This window comes from Arachis hypogaea, chromosome 11 (assembly GCF_003086295.3).
Source record: "Arachis hypogaea cultivar Tifrunner chromosome 11, arahy.Tifrunner.gnm2.J5K5, whole genome shotgun sequence".
Taxonomy (NCBI): Eukaryota; Viridiplantae; Streptophyta; class Magnoliopsida; order Fabales; family Fabaceae; genus Arachis; species Arachis hypogaea.
This window is the reverse complement of record NC_092046.1, coordinates 60433088-60452758: the sequence shown is the minus strand read 5'-3', so window position 1 is coordinate 60452758 and position 19671 is coordinate 60433088. Positions and strand designations below refer to the sequence as shown.

Here is a 19671-nt window from a genome sequence, read left to right as displayed (position 1 = left end):
CAGACTCTGAGAAATCATATTGACTTGTTGGGTCAATATTTTATTCTGAGCCAATATGGCATTTAGAGTATCAATCTCAAGAACTCCCTTCTTCTGAGTTGTCCCATTATTCACAGGATTCCTTTCAGATGTGTATATGAATTGGTTATTTGCAACCATTTCAATGAGTTCTTGAGCTTCTGCAGGGATCTTCTTCAGATGAAGAGATCCTCCAGCAGAGTTATCCAATGACATCTTGGATAGTTCAAACAGACCATCATAGAAGATTCCTATGATGTTCTATTCTGAAAGCATGTCAGAAGGGCACCTTCTGATCAATTGCTTGTATCTCTCCCAAGCTTTATAGAGGGATTCTCCTTCCTTCTGTCTGAAGGTTTGGACTTCCACTCTAAGCTTACTCAGTTTTTGAGGTGGAAAGAACTTTGCCAAGAAGGCATTGACTAGCTTCTCCCAAGAGTTCAGGCTTTCTTTAGGTTGTGAATCCAACCATGTCCTAGCTCTGTCTCTTATAGCAAAAGGAAAGAGCATAAGTCTGTAGACTTCAGGGTCAACCCCATTGGTCTTGACAGTGTCACAGATTTGCAGGAATTCAGCTAAGAACTGATGAGGATCTTCCAATGGAAGTCCATAAAACTTGGAGTTCTGTTGCATTAGAGAAACTAATTGAGGCTTAAGCTCAAAGTTGTTTGCTCCAATGGCAGGGATTGAGATGCTTCTCCCATAGAAATCAGGAGTAGGTGCAGTAAAGTCACCAAGCACCTTCCTTGCATTGTTAACATTGTTGTTTTTTTCGGCCATGATTTCTTCTTCTTTGAAGAGTTCTGTTAGGCCCTCTAAAGAGAATTGTTCTTTAGCTTCTCTTAGCTTTCTCTTCAAGGTCCTTTTAGGTTCAGGATCAGCTTGAACAAGTATGCCTTTATCTTTGTTCCTGCTCATATAAAAGAGAAGAGAACAAGAAAATAGGGAATCCTCTATGTCACAGTATAGAGATTCCTTGAGGTGTCAGAAGAAAAGAAGAATAGAAGGAGGAGGTGGAGAAGAGGAAATTCGAACTTATCAAGAGGGACAGAGTTCGAATTGCACCTTGATGAGGAGTCTTAGTCCTTTAAATAGAAGGATGTGAGAAGAGGGGAAGAATTTTCGAAAATAATTTAAAAAGATTTTGAAATAATTAAAAATAAATTTGAAAATTTGATTGAGATTTTCGAAAACTAAGATTGGGAAAGAAATAAAGTGATTTTTGAAAAAGATTTTGAAATTAGAAAAAGATATGATTGAAAAAAATTAATTTTGAAAAAGAGTGTGATTGAAAAGATATGTTTGAAAAGATATGATTGAAAATCAATTTAGAAAAAGAAAATTTTTAAAATTAAAGTTGATTACTTGACTATCAAGAAATTAAAAGATATGATTTTAAAATTTAAAGTTTGATCCTGTCTTAATAGGCAAGTAACAATTTGAAAATTTTGAAGTAAATCTTGAATTGAAGCAATGATTTTAGAAAATAGTAAAAATAAATTTAAAATAGAAAGAAATTGATTTTGAAAGAGATATGATTGAAAAGATATGATTTGAAAAAGATTTGATTTTGAAAAAAATATGAAAACTTGAAAAAATTGTGAATTAAAAACAAAATCTTCCCTCTAGTGTCATTCTGGCGTTAAACGCCCAGAACACCATTCTGGCGTTTAACGCCCAAATCTCTACCTTTTTGGGTGTTAAACGCCCAGCCAGGTGCCCTGGCTGGCGTTTAAACGCCAGTTTTTCTTCTTCACTGGGCGTTTTGAACGCCCAACTTTTTCTGTTTGATTCCTCTGCTGAATGTTCTGAATCTTCAATTCTCTGTATTATTGACTTGGAAAGACACAATTTTGAAAATATTTTTGGATTTTTAATGATGAGAAACAATAAAAATGCAACTAAGATCAAATAAACAATGCATGCAGGACACCAAACTTAAAATGTTTGTATACTAAGGACTATAACAATGTAAAAATGCATATGAAAAACAACAAAACACACTAAACAAGAGAATTTAAAGATCAGAGCAAGAAAATCATCAAGAACAACTTGAAGATTAATGAAGAACATGCATGAATTCAAAAAATGCAAGAAGAACAGAAACATGCAATTGACACCAAACTTAATACTAGACTCAAACAAGAAACATAAAATATTTTTGGTTTTATGATTTTATAAATTTTTTTATGATTTTCGAAAATTATATAGAAAAGAAAATAAAGAGAATCAAAACTTTTAATAAGAATTCCAGGAATCATGCAATGTTAGTCTAAAGCTTCAGTCTAAAAGGATTAGACATGTTTGGCCAAGCTTCAGCAGGACATTACATTCAGCAGCTAAATTGATGAGAATCAATCAGCTTTTGTGATGCTAAGAACATCACCTTGAAACTCTAGAATTCATTCTTAAAAATTCTGAAAAGTACCTAATCTAAGCAACAAGATGAACCGTCAGTTGTCAAACTCGAACAATCCCCGGCAACGGCGCCAAAAACTTGGTGCACGAAATTGTAATCATCAACAATGGCGCCAAAGACTTGGAGCTCTCAAACGTGAATCACACTTTGTCACAATTCCGCACAACTAACCAGCAAGTGCACTGGGTCGTCCAAGTAATAAACCTTACGTGAGTAAGGGTCGATCCCACGGAGATTGTCGGCTTGAAGCAAGCTATGGTCATCTCGTAAATCTCAGTCAGGTGGATTCAAATGGTTATGGAGTTTAAGGTGATGAAAATAAACATAAAATAAAGATAGAGAGACTTATGTAATTCATTGGTGGATTTCAGATAAGCGTATCAAGATGCTTTGTTCCCCTTGAACCTCTGCTTTCCTATTGCCTTCTTCCAATCATTCATACTCCTTTCCATGGCAAGCTTTATGTTGGGCATCACCGTTGTCAATGGCTACATCCCATCCTCTCAGTGAAAATGGTCCTGATGCTCTGTCACAACATCGGCTAATCAGCTGTCGGTTCTCAATCATGTCGGAATAGGATCCATTGATCTTTTTGCGTCTGTCACACGCCTCACAATCGCGAGTTTGAAGCTCATCACAGTCATCCCTTCCCAGATCCTACTCGGAATACCACAGACAAAGTTTAGACTTTCTGGATCTCAGGAATGGCTGCCATTAATTCTAGCCTATACCACGAAGGTTCCAATCTTAGATTAGAAACCCAAGAGATACGCATTCAAGCCATTGCTAGTAGAACAGATGTGGTTGTCAGGCACATGTTCATAGGTGAGAATGATGATGAGTGTCACGGATCATCACATTCATCAAGTTGAAGAACGAATGAATATCTTGGAGAAGAAATAGACTTGAGTTGAATAGAAAAACAATAGTACTTGTATTAATTCATGAAGAACAGCAGAGCTCCACACCTTAATCTATGGTGTGTAGAAACTCCACCGTTGAAAATACAAAAGTGATAATGGTGGTCATTGGCTTCGGCCCCAGAGAGGGAACTAGAAGAACCAAGATGAAAATACAATAGTAAAAGGTCCTATTTATAGAGAACTAGTAGCCTAGAGTTTACAGAAATAAGTAATTAATGCAGAAATCTTCTTCTGGGCCCACTTGATGTGTGCTTGGGCTGATCATTGAAGTATTTTCGTGTAGATACTTTTCTTGGAGTTAAACGCCAGCTTTTGTGCCAGTTTGGGCGTTTAACTCCAACTTTTGTGCCAGTTTTGGAGTTAAACGCCAGAATTCTTGAGCTGAATTGGAACGCCTATTTGGGCCATCAAATCTCGGGTAAAGTATAGACTATTATATATTGCTGGAAAGTCCAGGATGTCTAATTTCCAACGCAATTGAAAGCGCATTAATTGGACTTCTGTAGCTCCAGAAAATCTACTTTGAGTGCAGGAAGGTCAGAATCCAACAGCATCTGCAGTCCTTTTTCAGCCTCTGAATCAGATTTTTGCTCAGGTCCCTCAATTTCAGCCAGAAAATACTTGAAATCACAGAAAAACACACAAACTCATAGTAAAGTCCAGAAGAGTGATTTTTATTTAAAAACTAATAAAAATATAATAAAAAGTAATTAAAATATACTAAAAACATACTAAAAATAATGCCAAAAAGCGTATAAATTATCTGCTCATCAAGCATGTTCTATTTCATACAAGATCTTCCTTATTTAAAGCATAGAAAAAGATGGACCAAAGAAGGAACTCCACCACCTTTTACTCATGTGGTTGCCCATGCTCTCCTCCTTGTTTGTCTTCCTTGTGTCCTCTTGCATTTCCTCGCATCCGTGCCAATCTTGCTTGCTTCCGTTGAGGCAGGGGGGATGCAGCAGTATGCATCCGTCGAACGATTATTGGAATGCCGTCTTTTATCCACACGAGGTCCTCATCTTCAAACACCACCCCAGCTTTCTTGCATAGTCGGTAAATAGTGCTAGGGTAACCTAACTTTCCTCTTGAGTCGCTTTTCTCTGCCATCTTTCTAATGCCTGCGGCTATGAGTTCATGTACCTTGATCTCTCCTTCTTTGAGTATACAGTGCACCATTGTGGCTCTCTTGAGATTCACCTCCGAGTTGTTCCCTGCTAGGAGGATGGAACTCCTTACAATTTTGAACCACCCATTTGCTTCCGGAGTGAGGTCTGCTCTCTTGATGAACCTTGGTCTCCTATCCACATATCATTCCCAGTCAGCTCTGGGTACACAAATATCTTGCACAATCTGGTCATAATTGGGGCTGTTGTCCATTCTTGAATGATAACTCTCTTCTTCAAACGGTATGGACCGTAGCTTTAATGCTCTCATGACACTCACGGGACTGAAATCCACAATCTTTCCTCTCACAAAGCTTGTATATGACTCATCTGCCTTATCATATCGGACTGCATTTGCATAGAATTCTCTTATAAGATTTGCATTTACCTTAACCACCGGATCAGTGAGGAGCTCCCATCGCCTCTTTTCTACCTTCGTCGTGATTTCCGGGCACTCATTCTTTCTGACTTGAAATCCAAGTTCATAAATTATTTCCTTATCAACCATCCACTCGAACTACAATGCATGGTGCAAGCTTCTAAAATTCTTTTCATCATACGGGTGTTGCTCCATAGGTTCCTTTTTCTTCCTTCTTTTAGAGCTCGAAGATGCCATGAATGGGAGTTAATGTGTGAAGGTGGTAAGGGTGTGGAGACTTTTGGGTGTTTAGAATTGAGTGCAATGAAGGGAGTGAGGGAGAATGTTTTTAATGTGGTAAGAATGGTTTGGTTTTGAGAGGAAGATGTTAAGCTGGGCGTTTGGAATGTGAAGGGGGTATGGAGGGAGAGCTACTTATATATGGAAGTGATGGGCAAATGAAGGGTTTGGATAGATGATTTGAGTGTGAGATGGACGGATGGGATTCAGCATGGAGAAAGGACAAGGATCATCAACTTTATGAGGGGGCTTGGTTCGGTCTTCAAGGGTCTCATTCTTTTCAATGTTGCATGGCAACATTTTCCAATGCATCCCTCCTTGATGCACGTGTGTAGTACCCTCCTCTTGTGGTGTCCGAACCTTCCTCATTTAATTGTCCAATCAATCCCCTTCAATGCTCTTTTCCCTTTTCCTATAAAAATAAAATAAGAAAAATTAATATCATTGAGAAATTAAACTTTACGGCTAGAATAATAAAGAAAAAGAACTAGATTGTTTATTCATGAACACCAACTAACTATTGATGAGATATTTTGGTGAGAAACGAATCTCTCCCAAAACACCCAAAACTAACCGGCAAGTGTACCGGGTCGTATCAAGTAATAAAAACTCACGGGAGTGAGGTCGATCCCACAGGGATTGAAGGATTGAGCAATTTTAGTTTAGTGGTTGATTTAGTCAAGCGAATCAAGTGTTGGTTGGGTGATTTGTGATTTGCAGAATGTAAATTGCATGAAATTAAAGAGAGCGGGAAAGTAAATTGCTGAAACTTAAAGGACAAGAAATTAAATGACAGAAACTTAAAGTGCAAGAAATGTAAATTGCAGAATCTTAAAGTGCAAGAAATGTAAATTGCTTGAAAAGTAAAGGGGATTGGGATATGGATTTGCAGAATTTAAACAAGGAAAAATTAAATTGCATCAAACAGAAGAGGACAAGGGAATTGGGATTGAACCGGATCTTATAACAGCAAAGTAAATGAACAATGAAAGCATTAAACAGAGAATTGAAATGAGAATTTAGATCTCAGGACCCAGAGACTAGAAAACCAAGTCTAGATCTCAATGCCTTCCTAGATCCAACAAGAACAATTGCAAGGAAGATGTAAATTGCAAAGAAAAGAGATGAAGATCAAGTAACAGAAACGAAAATGCTAATTCAATTAACAGTAAAGAAACAGAGAGATCTAAGATTGAGATTGAAACAGAATTTCTTCAATTCTCCAATCCAAGATCCAAGACAAAAGTAAAATGAAAATTAAAAGCAATGGAAACAAAGAAATTAAAGTTCACTCAAGTTCAAAAGCTCTCCGAAAACTATTATGAAAATTCTAAAAGGAAAGCTTCCCAAATAAATTGAATTCTATCCTATTTATACACTTTCCAAAATGATCTTCAAGCCTTGAGTTGGGCCTTTGTCCTTGGTGGAATTGGGTTGAAAGAGGCCTTGGTTGATTGCTCTTTGAAGATTGAAGAAGAACCGAAGTGAACCAATTGAACCGGAAATGAAGTTGGCCAAAGATGGTCTCCAACGTTAGGGTCAAAGTTAGGGGTCTAACTTTGACCCTAACTTTTCATATCAGCAAACCACATCCTTCTGGTGTGGACGTTGGCGCCAACGTTAGGGGTCTAACTTTGACCCTAACGTTGGCAATGCTTGGTGTGAGTGGCGCCAACGTTAGCCTCCAAGTTAGGGGGCTAACGTTGGCGCAAACGTTGGCCTTCCCCCTTTGTGATTTAAGTGCCAACGTTAGCCTCCAAGTTAGGGGGCTAACGTTGGCGCAAACGTTGGTGGCCCAGGGAGAAACTTCTCAAGTTCCAACGTTAGCCTCCAAGTTAGGGGGCTAACGTTGGAGCTAACGTTGGCTACTTCCAAGGAGTGATTCACATGCCCAACGTTAGCCTCCAAGTTAGGGGGCTAACGTTGGGGCTAACTTCATGCAACCCGGTTCAATTTTCATTTATTCCATTGTCCTCTCTTCACTTCTAGCCATTCCTCTTTGCTTCAACCTTTCTCCAAGCTTTCCTCACCTATCATGAATCAACCAAACTCATCAAAGCTTTGCTCAAAATCATGAGGTATTCAATCTTCCACAATATGCAACAATTATAGCTCAAAACCTCATGAGATGGCATGAATTCACATATGGTTGGTTCAATCAAGGGAAACATGAAATTCTACTCAATTAGCTTGCTTGTAGCTCAAGAAAGTGCATAATTCTAATGAAAACTAAAGAAAAAGACTAGCTAAAATGGGTTCACATGACTTGTCATCACAACACCAAACTTAAAGCTTGCTTGTCCCCAAGCAAGAATTGAATTATTAAGAAGAAAGAATGAAATGGAAAAGGAAGTTCATGCTAGCAGAGTGTTATTGATAGTTCATGGGGTTTTATGTGGATATGCAAATGCTCACTTCTTATTGACTCTTAGGCCTAGAAGGTCTCCTTCAAGCTTCAAGTGACATATTGCTATGACCTCTCATTATTCCTTTATCCTTGGTCATTACTTTATTCAAAAGCTTTGTTTGAGTGTCATGTGTAGCAAGTTCATTTTCTTTTCTTTATACTTGACACATTATTCACCATAGACACTTGGCTCACATTTCTTCTTAAAACATTGATGCCCAGCACCTCTTTGGGCTACTAAATGCTTTGTAGTTAGGTTGCTCTTGATAATGGATTTTCAGCTGATGATCCCGGGTTAGTTAACCCAAGTCACCAAGTGTTGAGGCACTCCTAAGAGCTTACTAATCCAAGCAGATCCTAGTACAAAAACATCACAGGCATATATTTCAAAGTTCAAGCTATTGGTGTCCAGCTTTATTTCTTTTTGTTTTTCTTTTGTTTTGCCACTTTTTGGCTCTCTTTGTTCTTTCTTTCTTTTTGTTTTTCTTTCTAACCAAGGGATTCAATTCAATTGAGATTCATAGACAGTAGGCCACTCTCTACTTAGAAGGAGATATCCTAGCTCTTTATTCACTAAAGTGAGTTATTATACAATCACACATACACCACCACTTACTTTTTTTTTTTTTTTTTTTTCACTTCTAACTAACAGAGACCATTATTCTTCACATTCAAACTGTTCTTTTATTGAATTAAAAGATGCAGGGGACAACACATACTTCTTGTCAAGTGAAAATGAACACACAAGCAAACACATAAACTAGCCTCCTTATTCTAAAAGAACAAACAAAATGCAAAGACTTTTAAATGACTATAAAAATGCAAAACAGATTAGAACAGATAGAATGCATGTTGTGATGAACAAGGAGCAAATCCACCTTTTATTTGTCATGCCTTTTCTTTCTCCTTTCATATACTTGGCTGCTAGTGTTCCCACCATCTTTGTTTGGTGGTTCTTGATCTTGCCAAAAGCCAGCCTCATTCATAGCCGCTTCCACTCTATCTTCAAGTCTCATAGCCCTATTCACTTCCATCTCACTTCTCATTTTGAAAAATTCATCAAATGTTGGGAATGCCGGATCCATGTTATGCATATGTTCTCCAATATAGTTTAGTTTGATTTGGCTATTGACATTATAATCGGCTTGCACCTCATACCTTGCTTCTTGGAGTGTTGTGAACTCCTTGAAGGCCTTCAAACTTTCAGCTTGCATTTGTTCCAGCTTCCCAAAAGATTCATGAGATTGAAAGGCATGTTCTTCTTGCATCGCAAGAAATCTTGACTCAAATTCATTTTGTTTGTTGATTATTCTCAGCTCTCTTTCTTCTTGTGCTTGTTGGTTTTGCATGTACAGAGAATGATATTCTTCTTGCCTTGCTTGGATTCTTGCGTATTGCTGAGATAACCTCCCTATTGCTTCTTGCATTTGAGTCATATCCATATTGCCATGTGAGAAAAAGTGTGGTTGTTCCTCCTCCTCTTGTGGCTCTTCTTCCATGTGGGGCTCATCTTCTTCCATTTGCTCTTCTCTTTCCCTTCCTCCATGTGGCCTTCGGCCTTGGTGTGCTTCAAGGGGCATCATCATTCGTTCAATAGTTATGGGCATGCCTTGGCTTAGCCACATTGGATTCTCCTCTTCCAATGGAACTTTGGCCTTTGCACACAACTTCCAAATGGTGCTTGGATAGTACAACCAAGATCCGGCCGAATTCTTTTCAGCTATCTTTAGGATGTCTCTTGCAAGGATCTCATGAACTCTTATCTCTCCACCCACCATGATACAATGCAGCATTAAGGCTCTCTCCCTGTTAACTTCTGAGGTGTTCACTGTCCCCAGAATTGACCTTTTCATCAACTCATACCATCCTTTTGCCTCCGGAATGAGGTTACATCTCTTCAAGAACTTGTATCTGTTCTTGTCATCTCCCTCCCATCTTGAGTTCTCAAAACAAATGTCTCTTGCAATCTCTTCATAATTTTGATCCTCAGTCAATCTTTGGTGGTATCCCGGTTCATCAAAGCGCACTGACTTTAGTTTCAAAACTTTCTTGATTGCATCTGGGCCAAAGTCTACTTCCACCCCACGCACATAGCTCTTGTACGTTGGGGGTTCAAGCATGTTAATCCTTGGGACATTTGCATAAAACTCTCTTATGATGTTGGCATTAATTCGAGAGATTGGTGATGTAAGTTCCTCCCATCTCCTCTTCCGGATCTTGTTCTTTATTTCTTGACACCCATCATCCGGCAACATGAATGGAATCTCAGGGTAGATTTTTTTCTCGTTCATCCATTGAATTTGCATTTGATGAGACCAAGACTTGAACTTCCATTGGTCATACTCATGTGTTTCTTCCTCTACTATTGGATCTTTTCCTTTTCGTCGTTTGGTTCTTGAGGAGGATGCCATAATCACTTGGTTGGTTGAGAGGGAATGTGGAGAGTGTTGGAGAGTTTTGATGTGTGGTTGGAGGAAAAAGAGATTCGGACTGAACTTGCTAGGGAATTATGAAGAGAAGATTAAGTGTTTGGAGTTTAAAGTAAAAGAAAAAGTTGCACAAGGCTTGTAATGTTGAGGAGTGATTCGGTCATGTGCATGGCTTGAAGGTGGTATGCTTTTATATGAGAAATAAAGGGCTAGGATGCAATTAGGTATCATGGGGATCAAGGGTGTGCATGTATGGATGAATGAAGACAAAATTTGCTCCTTCCCTAGCCTTTACCGTGATCATTTTCAATGAGGGGCAGATTTCTTCCTTGAAGCATGTGATATGATTTTGTCCTTATGCTATGCTTTCTTTTGTCTTGTCCTTCTTTTCATTGAAGATTCTTTGACCTCCTAGTCATCACAACAAGACACATGCATTAGTCTTATCCCACCGTAGCAATATTATTCTTTTTAGTAAAAATATGTGAACTATCAATTCTTATCTCATGTGAGCCGTGACACTTCCTATGGGGGACACCAAACTTGATGTTTGGTAATATATAAAGAAAATTAGTTTCTTCCTCCAATTAGTGAAGTCTAAATGTTCATAAGAATTGTTTTCATCATACTTTCTTTTTCTCTCTTTTTTTTTTTTCTTTTTTTTTTTTCATGAAGGATTAATTGTATCCTTGAACTGGTGCATCAAGGTTTGATGAACACCAAACTTGCTTCTTGTCAAAGGGTTCATTACAATTAATACCTTCATCAGAAGAAAATTCTATTTATAAAGTTTTGAAAAATGACAAATGTACGATTATTGATGCATGAATTTCAGATTCTCATGAAGTTATGTGGACACCAAACTTAGTGTTCGGCTATATGCTCCATCAAGACATTTTAAGCATGTGAAACAAAATCCTTTAAGACATTGGTTAAGTGTGCTTGAAGACACACCAAACTTAGCATATGTTTCAAAACAGTGCATGCAATAAATGGATACGTTCATGAAAAGAGAAAATAATTCATGCATCAAGTGATCATAATTTATTGAATGTAAAATGACAAGAATCTTAAAGCATGGGTTGCCTCCCATGGAGCGCTCTTTTATTGTCACTAGCTTGACATTGAAGCTTTCTTTTATGGCGGTTGATGACTGTAGTGCCTCAACTTGTCCCCTCTGATCGTGAGCTTCTTCTTTGTTCCTTGGTGCTCTATCTCAGCATGTTCTAGTGATAATATTTTGCTCACAGTATAGTAATCGTTAGTCTGTTGGTTTGTTCCCAGTTGTTGATAGACTAACTGCACTTTGTCACCTTTGGAGAGCCCTTCTGTTGGAATTTTTTTGTTCTTCCACCCCTTTTTGATTCTGTTTTTGTTTTTCTTCCTTCCTCTTGTTAATTCTTCTTCTTTGAAAACAGGCTCCCTATTGAAACTCCTTTTCTTAGTTGCCAATACTACAATGTTCCCTTGAGCTTCTTCATTACTTTGCACAGTCTCTTTCTCTTTTTGGCCTGCTGTATCATCTATCTCTTGCTTGGGAGGGCAGTTGTTGTTTGTCTTGTTGATTTCCTCCCTCCACTGTAGATTCTCCTTGTCTGTTTCTGTACCATCCTTCTTTTCATTACTGTTCTGTGTTTCTGGTAGTACACTCAGAGTGATACTTTCATTATGCATCCTGAGGGTTAATTCTCCTTGCTCTATGTCTATGATGGCCCTAGCAGTGGCTAAGAACGGTCTTCCCAGTATAATGGAGTCGCCCTCATCCTGATTCGAATCCAGGATCACAAAATCTGCAGGGAAGATGAATCTATCTACCTTGACTAGAAGGTTCTCAATTATACCACTGGGGCATATCACTGATTTGTCCACCAATTCTAGAGACATCTGCACTGGTTTTACCTTTTTTATGCCTAACTTTTTCACTAGAGAGGCAGGTATCAGATTGATACTAGCTCCCAAGTCACACATCGCCTTCTTGATAGTCATACTGCCAATGGCGCAGGGTAGAAAGAAACTCCCAGGGTCCTCAAGTTTGGGAGGAAGTCCCTTCTGGATTAGTGCTCTGCATTCCTCAGTGAGCAGTATAGTTTCATTAACTTGCCAACTCCTCTTCTTGTTGATAAGTTCCTTCAAGAACTTTGCGTACAGGGGCATTTGCTCAAGTGCTTCAGTTAAGGGAATATTGATCTCTAACTTCTTGAAGATTTCAAGAAATTTTGGGAAGTGTTGGTCCTTAGTTTCCTTGTTAAACCTTTGAGGATATGGCAAGGGAGGAGTGAAGTTATTTCCCTGCCTTTGGTCCTCAGTTGGCTCGTCAATTACTTCCTTTCCCTTTCTTGATTTTTGTGGCTGATCTTCTTTTTCTTGAGCTTGATTCTGAGTTGGCTTGCTTGCTGTCTCCTTCTTGTCATTGACTTTCTCTTCTTCGGCTTGTTTCTTGTCACTTTCCTTTGGCTTCTTGGTTGCTTCTTCATTTTTCACCAAGACTCTTCCACTCCTCAATTGTATTGCCTTGCATTCTTCCTTAGGATTTGGGATTGTGTCACTCGGCAGTGAGCTTGAAGATCTCTCAACAGAAATCTGTTTGGAGATTTGCCCAATTTGCCTCTCTAGGCTCTTCATGGAGGCTTCATGGTTCTTGGTTGTCATTTCTTGATGTTTCCACATTTTGTCTATCAAGGTTTCCAAGTTGGTGAGTCTTTGAGATTCAGGTGATGCTTGTGGTGGGTTGGGAGATGTGGATGGTGGATGGTAGGCATTTTGGTTAGTGGGTTGGTTATTAGATTGGTAATGGTTGGGGTTGGAGTAGTTGTTTTGAGGTTTTCTGTAGGGGTTTTGGTTAGTTTGCTGCTGGTTGTAGTTTTGATTGTTTCTTAAAGTGTTTTGGTTTGAGTTTCTCTGCCATGGTTGTTGATTTTGGTTGTGATTGTCTCCCCACCTAAGGTTTGGGTGGTTCTTCCAAGAAGGGTTGTAAGTGTCACCATATACTTCATTTAGCCCAGAATTTTGGTTGTGCATGTACTGGACTTGTTCTTGCTGTTGCTCCTCTTGAGTCTCTTCACTCTGTCCCCATGTGGTTGATGGTTGGCTAGTGTTGACTGCTGCAACTTGGAGACTATCAATCCTCTTGGCCATTTGCTCAAATTGTTGTTGAATTTGCTGCTGCATCATCTTGTTTTGAGCTAGGATTGAGTCCACTCCTTCTAGTTCCATAACTCCTCTTCTTTGTGATGGTTGGCGGCTTCTTTGATGAGCAAAGAAATATTGATTGTTGGCCACCATGTCCACAAGATTCTGAGCTTCCTCAGCAGTTTTCATTAGTTGTAGTGAACCTCCAGCAGAATGATCTAATGCCTCCTGAGATTTCAATGTCAAGCCTTCATAGAAATTTTGCAGCACGTCCCATTCATTGAACATCTCTGGAGGGCACTTTCTGATTAAGGCTTTGTACCTCTCCCATGCTTCATACAAGGATTCAGCATCTAATTGTGTGAATGTCTGCACCTCAGTTTTCAGCCTGATGACTCTCTGGGGTGGATAGAATTTGGCTAGAAATTTAGTCACCAAGTCATCCCAACTAGTGATACTTGCTTGGGGAAAAGTTTCAAGCCATTGTGCAGCCTTGTCCCTTAATGAGAACGGGAACAGCAGAAGCTTGTAAGTTTCAGGATTCACACCATTGGATTTGACAGTGTCACAGATCCTCAAGAAGGTAGATAGATGTTGATTTGGATCCTCCAATGGTCCTCCTCCAAATGAGCAGTTGTTCTGGACCAATGTGATGAGTTGTGGCTTCAGTTCAAAGTTATTTGCATTGACATTAGGGGTGAGAATGCTGCTTCCACAATGTCTAGCATTTGCAAAAGTATAGGAAGCCAATACTCTCCTCTGTTGTGGTGGATTATTAACTCCTTCTCCTGGATTAGATGTATCTCCTTCCATCTCGTGGTATTCTTCCTCAGATTCTTCTTCTCCAACAATACTTTTCCCTCTTTCGGCTCTTCTTAACCTCCTGAGAGTTCTTTCGTCTTGTTCATGAAAATTGGGTATGGCTCTTCGTGTACCTGACATACAAGCAGAACATAAGAGCACACAAACCAGTGATACTTCAATCTACTGCTAGAATGAAGTTTTAGTTAGCTTAAGCAAAAATTCAAACAGTTAGTGGGTTAATCAAAGGTTAAAGAAAGATAAAGAAAAAGTGCTCGATCTAGATCACCACCTCACTTAATCATTGTCAATCTAATCAATCCCCGGCAACGGCGCCAAAAACTTGATGAGATATTTTGGTGAGAAACGAATCTCTCCCAAAACACCCAAAACTAACCGGCAAGTGTACCGGGTCGTATCAAGTAATAAAAACTCACGGGAGTGAGGTCGATCCCACAGGGATTGAAGGATTGAGCAATTTTAGTTTAGTGGTTGATTTAGTCAAGCGAATCAAGTGTTGGTTGGGTGATTTGTGATTTGCAGAATGTAAATTGCATGAAATTAAAGAGAGCGGGAAAGTAAATTGCTGAAACTTAAAGGACAAGAAATTAAATGACAGAAACTTAAAGTGCAAGAAATGTAAATTGCAGAATCTTAAAGTGCAAGAAATGTAAATTGCTTGAAAAGTAAAGGGGATTGGGATATGGATTTGCAGAATTTAAACAAGGAAAAATTAAATTGCATCAAACAGAAGAGGACAAGGGAATTGGGATTGAACCGGATCTTATAACAGCAAAGTAAATGAACAATGAAAGCATTAAACAGAGAATTGAAATGAGAATTTAGATCTCAGGACCCAGAGACTAGAAAACCAAGTCTAGATCTCAATGCCTTCCTAGATCCAACAAGAACAATTGCAAGGAAGATGTAAATTGCAAAGAAAAGAGATGAAGATCAAGTAACAGAAACGGAAATGCTAATTCAATTAACAGTAAAGAAACAGAGAGATCTAAGATTGAGATTGAAACAGAATTTCTTCAATTCTCCAATCCAAGATCCAAGACAAAAGTAAAATGAAAATTAAAAGCAATGGAAACAAAGAAATTAAAGTTCACTCAAGTTCAAAAGCTCTCCGAAAACTATTATGAAAATTCTAAAAGGAAAGCTTCCCAAATAAATTGAATTCTATCCTATTTATACACTTTCCAAAATGATCTTCAAGCCTTGAGTTGGGCCTTTGTCCTTGGTGGAATTGGGTTGAAAGAGGCCTTGGTTGATTGCTCTTTGAAGATTGAAGAAGAACCGAAGTGAACCAATTGAACCGGAAATGAAGTTGGCCAAAGATGGTCTCCAACGTTAGGGTCAAAGTTAGGGGTCTAACTTTGACCCTAACTTTTCATATCAGCAAACCACATCCTTCTGGTGTGGACGTTGGCGCCAACGTTAGGGGTCTAACTTTGACCCTAACGTTGGCAATGCTTGGTGTGAGTGGCGCCAACGTTAGCCTCCAAGTTAGGGGGCTAACGTTGGCGCAAACGTTGGTGGCCCAGGGAGAAACTTCTCAAATTCCAACGTTAGCCTCCAAGTTAGGGGGCTAACGTTGGAGCTAACGTTGGCTACTTCCAAGGAGTGATTCACATGCCCAACGTTAGCCTCCAAGTTAGGGGGCTAACGTTGGGGCTAACTTCATGCAACCCGGTTCAATTTTCATTTATTCCATTGTCCTCTCTTCACTTCTAGCCATTCCTCTTTGCTTCAACCTTTCTCCAAGCTTTCCTCACCTATCATGAATCAACCAAACTCATCAAAGCTTTGCTCAAAATCATGAGGTATTCAATCTTCCACAATATGCAACAATTATAGCTCAAAACCTCATGAGATGGCATGAATTCACATATGGTTGGTTCAATCAAGGGAAACATGAAATTCTACTCAATTAGCTTGCTTGTAGCTCAAGAAAGTGCATAATTCTAATGAAAACTAAAGAAAAAGACTAGCTAAAATGGGTTCACATGACTTGTCATCAACTAACTAACTGTGTATCCTTATATGCACATTGGTGGCACCTTGGGTGACACCAAACTTAGTTTGTAGCACTGTGATGAAAAAGTTTTGTTCAAGGCTCCAAGACTAGCATGCTCTGAATTGCATTCATGCTTTCTTGGCATGCTTTGAACACCACTTATTCTTCACTATATATTGCATAATAAGGATTTCACCAAGTGTTTGTCAAGTTTGGGTTAGAATTCATGAATATTGACTTATTCACTATTTTCTAAAAGCATATAAAACATGGGTTGCCTCCCATGAAGTGCTTCTTTAGCGTCACTAGCTTGACGTTTCTCCTTCATCAGGGAGGTTGATAATGCTTCAAGTCTTCTCCCCTGGCAGTAGACCTATATCCAGTGGTTGTATCAATGATCTCTACATGTTCCAAGGAGAAAACTCTGTTGATAGTGAAGACCTTAGGTAACTGAGATGGTACAGTGGGGAGATCAGGGGGATATCTGGGAAGTAAGCTAAGATCACTTTATCCCCTGGAGAGAAGTCCTCGGTAGGGATTTTCTTGTTCCTCCACCTCCTTGGTACCTTCTTCTTTGTTCCTTGTGATGTTGTCTTACTCTTTGTGACCTCCTCCTCTAAGGAAATGTGGTTACTGGTCTCATATGATTCTGGTGGTTTAGGTTCCTCCTGATTTTCTTTGAGCTGTGGCAGTTGCTGTTTGCCTTGTTCATCAATCAAGGGAGTTCCCAGATGTGCTGGTTGTGCTTCAGTGCTTGTTTCTTCCTTCAGTATCTCACTGTGATCCTTCCTTGGTTCCTTGTTCTCTTGATCTGTTTCTTGTGAGTGTTTGAAAACAGTGAAGGTGAGCTGTTCATCATGGATCCTCAAGATTAGCTCCCCTCGCTCCACATCTATGAGTGCTCTGGCTGTAGCTAGGAATGGTCTTCCCAATATGATTGGGTGAGTGTGACTCTCTTCCATGTCCAATATGACAAAGTCTGTGGGAAAAAATTATTTTCCAACCTTTATCAACACGTTTTCCACCACTCCTATTGCTTGTTTTTGAGTTTTGTCGGCCAGCCTGATGACTACATCTGTGGGTATTATCTCATTGATCTGCAGCCTCTTCATAAGGGATAAGGGCATTAAGTTGATGCTTGCTCCTAAATCGCAGAGTGCTTTATCAAACATTGTTTCTCCTATGGCACAGGGGATGTGAAAGCTCCATGGGTCCTTTCTTTCTGTAGGCAACTCTGGTTGAATGAGGGCGCTGCACTCCTTGTTCATCACTATAGTTTGGCCTCCCTTGAGTGAGATTTTCTTGGGAAGCAGTTCCTTCATATACTTGATGTATGCAGGCATTTGTTGGATGGTCTTGATGAATGGTATGTTTACATGCAGAAATGCAAACAAGTCAAGAAATCTTGAATATATTCTCTTCTCCACAGCACCATTGAGTAGTTGGAGAAAGGGTGCATAGAGTCTCAGTAGCTCCTGTTGTGAGATTTTTGGTTCTTGGTGATCTTTTTCCTTCTTCTCTGCTGAGGTATCTCCAGGTTGTTCTGGCGGCCTGTTTGGCTTGTCCTCAGTCTCCTTATCACTTGTATTGACCATCTTGCAATCTTCCCATCTTACTTTCTTTGTTTCACCTCTCGAATTTTTCTCTGTGTCACTTGTGAATCCATCTATAGGTTTGGGAATCTGCTCAGAGAGATACCCCACTTGAGATTCCAACCTCTTGATGGTGTCTCCCTGGTTCTTAAAATTTGCTCGCACTTCCTCCTTGAACACCTTGTTGTCTTGAATCTCTTTGCATATGCCTTCAGGCAGGTTTTCAATCCTTGAGAGTCTGTCATCAAATGATGGTAGGTTGGGATTGGAGGTAGAAGGATGAGGAGTGTTATTTTGGTTTTGATATAGATGTGGAGAGGTGTTGTTATGGTGGTGTTGATATGTTCTTTGTGTGAATTGTTGGTGAGCTGCATTGTTGTTGGGGTTGTGACGTCTCTGATCTTGGCTTTGATCTTGTTGATTCCCCCATCCAAAGTTTGGGTGGTTCCTCCATCCAGGGTTGTAGGTCTTAGAGTATGGGTCATGATTTTGTCTAGGTGAATTCCCAATGTAGTTGGCTTGCTCCTGCTCACTCTCTGCCTCTGCATTCACTCCCTCTTGGGTTGTTAATGAGGTGGTAATTGCTGCTACTTGGTTCCTCTCCATCTTCTTGGTGAGGTCAGCCAACTGCTTGGTTATGAGCTTGTTTTGGGCCAGCAGTGCATCCACATTGTTTAGCTCCATCACTCCTCTAGTGTTCCCTCTTTTGGAGGCATAGAAGTATTCATTCTCTGCTACAGTTTCAATGACATCTATGGCCTCCTCAATGGTCTTCTTCTTGTTCAGAGATCCCCCGGATGAGTGGTCTACTGCCTTCTTTGATTCATAGGAAAGGCCTTCATAGAAAATGTGTAGCTGCACCCATTCATTGAACATATCTGGTGGACACCTCCTTGTTAGGTCCTTAAACCTCTCCCATGCTTCATATAGAGTCTCACCATCCTGCTGCCTGAAAGTTTGAACCTCAGCTCTCAGCCTGTTGATTCTTTGAGGAGGATAGAATCTGGCTAAAAATTTGTTCACCACATCTTCCCAGGTTGTCAAACTCTCCTTAGGGAAGGATTCCATCCATTTAGATGCCTTATCCTTGAGTGAGAAAGGGAACAAAAGTAGTCTATAGGTGTCAGGATGAACACCATTAGACTTCACAGTATCGCATATCCTCAGGAAGGTGGTTAGATGTTGATTGGGGTCTTCTTGGATGTCTCCTCCGAATGAACAGTTGTTCTGAACAAGGGTGATGAGCTGTGGTTTTAGTTCAAAGTTGTTGGCATGTATGGTTGGCTTTTGAATGCTACTCCCACAGTTTCCTGGGTTTGGGTTGATGTAGGAGCCTAGAACTCTTCTCTCTTGCCCAGCATGATTTGCTAGACCTTCTCTGCCATGGTTGTGAGCCTCTTCTTCATGAATGTTCTCCATATTCTCCTCCATGTCTAGTTCAAAGTACTCTTCCTCTTCCTCAGCACCCACTACTCTTTTTCCTCTTGCTTCCCTCCTTAATCTAAGGAAGGTCCTCTCAGGTTCAAAATCAAAGGAAGTTGAAGCACCGCTTCTCCTCCCTGTCATACAACCAACAAGGTACAAGCAAGGAAAATAGATGCAGAGACTATTCTTGTTAGAAATGCTGTTAGTGTGAGTGATGCAATATATCAAACAGTTATTGGGTTAGTGAATTGAATTGTAAATAACTAAAAAAATAAACGAAAAATTAGGGGGATGGGAAGAAATTAACTAAAACTGAAAGCGAATTAACTCAACAGAAATTTAAATCAAACAAAAGAAAAATGCTCAATCTAGTGATCCTCCAATTTAATCCTTGTTGATTCAAAATCAATCCCCGGCAACGGCGCCATAAACTTGATACGCACAAAACTTGTCTCTCAACAAATTTTCTTTGGCAAGTGTACCAAATTTGTCGTCAAGTAAAAACTCACAATAGAGTGAGGTCGAATCCCACAGAGATTGATTGATCAAGCAACTTTAATTAGAGGAATGTTCTAGTTGAGCGAACCAGAATTTGATTTGAGATTTGCAGAAAATTAAATTGCGGGAAAGTAAATAGCGAAAACAGTAAATGCTAGAAATGAAGAGCTGAATGTAAAT

The 19671-nt window shown here is 39.5% G+C and overlaps 2 non-coding genes across 2 annotated transcripts; both read left to right on the top strand.

The window, feature by feature from the left end:
- Window positions 1-288: 288 nt before the first annotated feature.
- Window positions 289-396, top strand: LOC112725707 (small nucleolar RNA R71). The gene has a single exon (XR_003164796.1). It is a non-coding gene; the product is annotated as a small nucleolar RNA R71 (small nucleolar RNA).
- Window positions 397-18439: 18043 nt separating this feature from the next.
- Window positions 18440-18546, top strand: LOC112724716 (small nucleolar RNA R71). Its single transcript, XR_003163865.1, has one exon. It is a non-coding gene; the product is annotated as a small nucleolar RNA R71 (small nucleolar RNA).
- Window positions 18547-19671: the final 1125 nt, after the last annotated feature.